Source organism: Echinops telfairi, unplaced genomic scaffold (assembly GCF_000313985.2).
Source record: "Echinops telfairi isolate 266 unplaced genomic scaffold, ASM31398v2 ScPeMD7_70;HRSCAF=299, whole genome shotgun sequence".
Lineage (NCBI taxonomy): Eukaryota > Metazoa > Chordata > Mammalia > Afrosoricida > Tenrecidae > Echinops > Echinops telfairi.
In genome coordinates this window covers 60,539,624-60,546,728 of record NW_022103968.1, presented here as the reverse complement: position 1 = coordinate 60,546,728, position 7,105 = coordinate 60,539,624, and the positions used below count along the sequence as shown (strand labels likewise).

At 47.7% G+C, this 7,105-nt stretch overlaps 1 pseudogene; it reads right to left on the bottom strand.

Annotated features, from left to right (window-relative positions):
* Nucleotides 1-1,391: 1,391 nt before the first annotated feature.
* On the bottom strand, nt 1,392-1,944 carry LOC101659405 (annotated as a pseudogene).
* Between the last annotated feature and the right edge of the window lie 5,161 nt (nt 1,945-7,105).

Sequence of the window (7,105 nt, the reverse complement as noted above, 5' to 3'; positions counted from 1 at the left end):
TACAAAGATGTGGGGTGCCCAAATCCATCCGATCATCCAAACGGCCTAGGGGTTGTTCAAAGTGCAGACAGCTGGGCGCAAGCCCCCTTGAACCTGAACTTCTAGATTCAGGGTCTAGGACTCCTCCCCTTATTTGATTCATCGTTTAAAATAACATTGGATTAAATAATACTGTTTGGGGTGAATGTTCACACAGGAAAGCAGGCTCCCACAGGACCACGTCTACAGAACTTGTTCGGTGGCACGAGTAGCATTTTCCACACACAGTGGGCCAGCATCCTTGGGAACTGGGTTCTGGTGGTTCATTTCCAGGGCTCTCATTCCCATCCCCTTCTCATCCTGGCTTTAGAGCAGTGGGTCCCAACCTTCCTCATGCCGCCACCCTCCTGTTGTGGTCAGCCTGTCTGTGGGCGGATCTGCGGGTGGGTGGACCCACCTGGACACGGATAGAGGAGCAGTGTCTCAGTTCCTAAGACCATCAGAAATACGGTCTTAGGTGACCCCTGTGAAAGGGTCGTTCGACCCCCAAAGGGGTCGTCGTGACCCACAGGTTGAGAACTGCTGCTTTAGAGTAAATGCTGTTTGGTCACACACAGCTGGTGTGATGTGGCGGATCAGCTCTACGAGGCCCTTCTTGTCAGAGTCTTGTAATTGTAGGGCTATACTGTACAAAGAAAGTGTTTGTGTGGCACACCGAGGAGATTGGGCTGCTGCTAAGATAAATAAGGTCCACAGCACTGCTATCCAGGTGGGGCCATGTGAATCAGGTGTTAGAACCCCAACAAGGAAATCTATCTGAAACTCCTACACCCAGAAGACAGAGAGCCCGGATACCAGGGGTGGCCCGAAATGCTCTAAGTGGGCACAGAGACACGGCAGTAGTGGAGCTGAGAAACTCGCAGGAGAAGGTGCAGTGGGCTTCCTGGTCTGTGGACTGAGGCAGTTCCAGAACACTGGAGCTGAACACCTGTGAGCAGGAGTTTCTGGTGCGGTGGGACCTCTTTGGAGAGTCCAAAATGTAACCAATTGTTTCCAAAACCAGCCCTTCCTTGAGTTCTTCCTGTGATGCCAAAACAGAGATCGCCACAGTTATCTTTCTGGGTACTTGTTGGCAGAGCTATGCTCGCTGACTCACAGAGCAAAAGGGCTGAACGCTTTTAGGCCAAAGCTTAGTGGGAGAGTGGGGTGCGCTCAGGAACAGATTAGTAGAGTTGAAGAGTTTTGTAACACTTGCCCTAGGAGAGCAGAGGCTGGTACATTGTTTCAAGAGGGCCCAAGAGCCAAGAGGATGAGGACCAGAGAGAGGCCTGCCTGTGGGTACAGCTAACAAGCAATCAATCTTTTTTTCTTTTTTTGCTTTAACTTTTATTTTTTATTATTTTAAGCTTAATTTATTCCCGAGCCATGAGTTTTTGCTTCTTCAGTTTCTTCTGGGAAATCTTTTTCTTCTGTGCAACCTCCTCTTCTGGTTTGGGAACGATCTGTTCCTTCTCAGTCAGGATCATTTCAGTGTGGCAGGGGGAGCTCATGTGTGGGTTGATCCGACCATGAGCTCTGTGAGTCCTGCGGCGCATCCTGGGGGCTTTGTTCACCTGGATGTGCTCAATGACCAGAGAATCCACATCTAAACCCTTCAGTTCAGCATGACTTTCTGCATTTTTAAGCATGTGAAGCAAAAATTCAGCACTTTTTGGGCCACCGACCCTGGGTCCAACCCCACTGTTTGGCCTGGGCACACCGACCAACACCACCATTGTAGCATCGGAAAGGCACACACTGCTTCTGCACAGTCACGTCTTTCAAGTATTTGGTGGCTTTCCGGATATGCATGCCTTTGATGGCTCAGGCCGTTTCACGGGTGTTCTTGAAGTGGACCTGGAGGTTTGACCTTCTTGAGTTGCAGGATTTTGTGGGGTTTTCTGGGTCAAGTGAGTAGCGAACCATTTTGGCAGGTCACCTCAGGCCGCTACAGTTAGAGAAGCAATCAATCTTGACAGAAGAATCGTATCCTGAGTCATTCCAGATGCTGAATTGTAACCTGTTCGTATCTGCGAGTGTAGCCTGTGCATTCTACATGGCACTTGCAACAATTATCAAGCCCGGCCGAGAGGTAAAGAGTGCTGTGAGAGAGACAGCCGGTGTCAGAACTGGTAAGAAGTTTGGAGAGAGGAGGAATGACCAACCTCTGCTTCCTGCACATCAGCTGGGGTCTGAGTGATTCTCTCTGCCTGTGATGACGTTAGAAGAGGTCAGATGGCTCCACCACGCCATTTCACAGGCCAATTTTGAGGCCAGCTGTTGTCATTCTGTAGCTCCAGGATTTTGTGATGGTTGGATTTTAAATCTCTCTGGACCTCCACTTCACATTTCCTTGTGTGCAGAAAGAGACCACAGGCAGCTTCAATCTTCTCACAGCCTAAGCGCCCAGCAGCAGGCTTCCCAGAGGCCAGCTTCCCAGGCCCACTCCCCTTCAGCCAGCAAACACAGGCCAGCAGGCGAAACACAACCAACGCTTTCAAACACCTGCCCATTCAGGTCAAGAGCCTTCCTTGAGCTCTTCCCGAGATGCCAAAATAGAGGTCACCCCGGTTATTTTCCCCAAGCATTGAAAATGAATATTTCACAAACACCTGGGTTACTCAATTCCTAGAACCAATTTCAGAGACTTAACATGATCTCAAGTGAGGGCCATGGGCCAGTTCTGCCTACAAATGTAAGACTTAATGCCAAACAGTTCAGTTTTCCCACCAAGCCAATAGCTGGGATCCAGCAATTTCCAATGAACAAAACTTTTAATGTTGACCATCAGCCTCACTCACTTAAACATGATGGATTTTGAAAAGTATATAAATCCCCAAGTAAGACATTGTTTCAGAGAGTTCCATATTGGATTAAAATCCCCTTGAGGGAGGTGACTTGAGGGGGTACTATGGGCTTTTCTCCCCAAGTTCTAGGATAACGAGAGGCAGTGGAAAGTAGTCCCCTAGTTTGGGCCCCCTGGGACATCGTGACAGTCACACTCTCTCCCCCTCCTCTTTGTAGACCTCGACCCCAAGCAGGCCAAGCTCCTGGTGTTCAAACACCATCTGTTCATCTAGCTGCTTGTCTTTGTTCAGGCTTGCCCAAGTCCTCATCATTCCCCGGAGCTCCTTCTCATCCTTCAAATCCCATCGCCTCTCCAGCTCCCCAAGTCCACAGGGGTCCTCCTTGAGTTCCAAAGGCTGGAATACCTACACCTCGTTTTTGACCCTCATTACTGGAAACTGGACAAGGAGAATCCCAGGCAAAGCCCAGCGCAGGGACTTGCCCCAATTAAAACAAACCAACCAACCCTCGTCGACCAAGTCAATTCCAACTCATAGCAGCCCTATATAGATGGGCATTCTGAGACTGTCAAATCTTTGTAGGAGTGGGCAGACTCATTTTTCTCTCCCAGAGCAGCTGATGGGTTTGAACTGCTTACCTTGCAGTTAGCAGCCCAATGCCTAACCCACAGCATCACTAGGTCTCCTTTGCACTAATTAAGTGCTCAATAAAGCTTTTCTAATTGATCTATCTCCCCTGCTGCATAGCGCAGAAGTGGAAATTCAAATCAACAGGCCCTAAGTATAAATCATCCAAGGCTGAGCACTGGACCCAGTGACTCATGTTTAGGTCAAGTTCCTTTGAACTTGAAGTTGCAAAAGAGAGGAAACAAGGGTTGCTACAAACGGTCTAACCACAGTGCGCACACATCTTGTTTGTTATCTGCATGTGACACTTTTGGTTTCAGAAATGCAGCCCCATTACAAGATTCGTTTTCTGGGCCAAGAACTAGGTCCTCTCTACCGAACAACAGCAGACAGTGAAAAGTGGGCCTCTGCTAAGGGTCAGGACAGGATTGCACTCAAGAGCACATCCCCACAAGTGGCTCTCCCTTCAACAAACTGAATCACAAGGGCAAGGAAGAAGCGGAGGGAGAAGAGCATAATCCAGCCCTGAGTGTTTGGTCTGCTTGCTTTTCGATGTTACAATCCTATGCACATAGTGGTGCACTGTATAAGTGATCCAGTTTCCTTTTCTCACTCCTTACTAGGAAGCTCAGCGCTAGTCAGGTGACTCATCAAAGCAAGAATGTCCATTTCTCTATTAGTCTCTTGCCTGGCTCCATTTTATGTTCATTGTCTTGTTTTCCCATTTTTAAATAATGTGCTAAAATTGGCCTTAAATTCTATGTGTAAAATGGATGGTAGATGAGTAACAATAATAAAATGTTATATGGAAGTGAACATTTATTTAGCACTGTGCAGGGCATTTGGTATGTTTCAGCTCATTTAATTACCAATAACCCTTTTAGGTCAATACAGAACTATGATCTCCTCTAAATTCATCTTACAGATAAAGCAAGGGAAGTAGTCATGCGGCCTGGAACGCATAGCTAGTAAGTGGAGTGGTTGGGGCCCAAGCCGGTCTCGGTAACGCCAGTGCCCCAGAGCCTGGGCACCACACCCTAGTGTGCACCAGATCCAGGGCAGAAAGCGGAGGTGCCACAACGAGCTTCCTCAAGTTCACTTCTCGCAGGTCTGCTCTAAACAATGCCCGTGTCTTTGACTCAAAATGTTCACATATCACATATAGATACTACTAAGTTCAAAGGGCCTTGGTTACAGCAAAGTTAGAAAAAGAGTCTGTGGGTCTCAACTCTAAAGTCTGGGTTGGGAATTCCATTTAATCCACAGCCATCTCCCAATACTTTTCCTGGGCTTGTTTTCAAGTCAAATACAAGCACTAAAAGCAGTTGGAAGGCAAAAGAGGGTAGTGCTTAAACCCCAAAATTGGCGAGGGCAAACTGGGCTCAAAACTCAGCACAGGCACCTACTAGCATCTGTGACAGTACCCACTTCAGAGAGTCGTTAAGAGGAAGTAAACATCTAATGCTCTGCAGTGTCTGGCGCAGGGGAAGCTGGGTCCGGTCTAATGCGAACCCTGGGCATCAAGTGTAAAGGGGACCCAGGCTTTCTAGACTTCCGCATGGCTCAGCAGCAGTGAGTCACTTCACAAACTAAGCAAATGCAGTCGGCTCAGACAGCAGTATCAGAACAACACAGAAGACACGGAGTCAGCAGCCACTCATGAGAGGGCCTGAGGATGGAGTCGTTTTGATCTGCATCCTGAGGGCAGTGCTCTTAGATCCAATTCCATCCCCAGGAGGGCCAGCTCCAGTATCTGCCTCCGTGTCCTTTTACGTCCTTAAGAGGATTAGGCCAGCAGATGTATCCATACAAGAGGAGGCTATGTCCATACATACATATGTGTGTGTGTGTGTGGGGGGGGTATGGTTGTTAGGTGCCAGAATGAAACACTGCCTAGTCCTGCTCCCTCCTCATCATTGGTCCTATCCTCAAGACACTGTTGCAGCCACATCTCCTGGAGGGCCTTGCTCTTTTTCACTGGCCCTCTCCTCCACCAAACTAGATCACAGGATGCCTTCTCCAGGGACCAGTCTCTCCTGACCACAGGTCCACCCTCTGTACTATAGTTCTATATATATGTATATATATCCACCTCGAAGGAGCAATCTGACCCATATGCCTGACTCATCTGACCCATATGCCTACGGCAGATCGGTTTGTCCTTTTAGCAGTCTATATATGGTTTTTTCCACATTCTTCACCAGCACCACAATGCATCGATATACACATAACATAATCTTGCTTGGTCAAAGTGAGGAGGACTAGAAGCACTTGCTGATAAAGACCAGGGAGTGTAGCCTTCAGTATGAATTTTAGCTCCATGTAAAAATCAAAACCCTCACCACTGGACCAGTCGGTAACATCATGATCAATGGAGAAAAGGCTGATGTCGTCAAGTTTCTGAGAGATGATTCTGGCTCTCTACTCAGGGGAGTGAGTAGCACACCCCTGGGACAACATGGAGGCCCTGTGGGATAAGCATTGTACTAGCCCCAAGATCAGTTCTAACCCACCAGCCGCTCCATAGGAGAAAGGTGAAGGTGTTTTCTCTCAGAAAGCTTCACAGCCTCAGAAACCCTCCATAGGGCTACTATGAGTCAGAATCTACTCAATGACAGCGGGTGGAACAGCTACTGCGTGTTCCACTCAAATCCCCATGAACTTACAGTGTCTGTATTCCTTGTCAAACCACCTCTCCTTCCCTTTCATTGCCTCCCTTTAGGTATTCTAGAATAGTCTTAACAGGTCCTAAGAGAGTGACTACCAGAGGTAGTCTCAGAGATCTCCCCTTGGGTCCTCAGAGATCCAGTGCTGTGGTTACCAGCCTCAGCTTGCAGCCATGCTCCCAGTGGAATTTCCGCCCCAGTACAGGGAGTTCCAGGAAAGGAGAGAGCCACAGCTCCTAGGTGACCCAACACTACTGGAAGCGTTCTCTGAGAAACGGAGCCGCTGAACTTTTCTCCCTATAAATGTTACTCCGAAGCACCATCCCTCTAGCTCCCTCTCTTGAACTTTAATGTACACATGAATCACATGGAATGCTACTAACATGCCGATTTCGGAACCCCACCTCCAACGTTTCGGATTAGATTTGGCTTTTGTCACTAGCTGCCATGGAGTCAGCTAATGGACACCAGAGGACACCGTGCCTGGTCCTGCGCCGGTGTCGCCATTCTCGGTATGTGTCTTGGACTTGGCTTGAGTCCATTGTTACTCCATCTCATAGGGAATTCCTCTTTTTTGCTGACCCTTTACTTTTTATAAATGAGAAAAACTGAAAACTGTTGTTGCAGACTGGTCATTTTAACAATTATCTTCAGCAAAATTTTGCTAACAAGTTCTGGGCTACAGCCTGAGAGTCTGCAATTTAACACGTACCCCTAAATGATTCTATAATCCTGGGGCTCGACACTATGAAACAGCTTCAACTAATACAGCCTATTCCTAAAAACACCATCTCAAGTACAATTATCCCTACCATTCAGTAGTCATTAGCCATCATCAAATAATTGTACCAACCAATCTCTGCTGCAGGGACCCTAGAAAAAGTCAGGGCCCACTTGAGAAACAGCTGAATTATCAGTCAGCACTGGAATCTGGAGTTTATATTTGAAAATGTTTTTCTGTCTTTGGCAACTTCATACAGTCTTTGA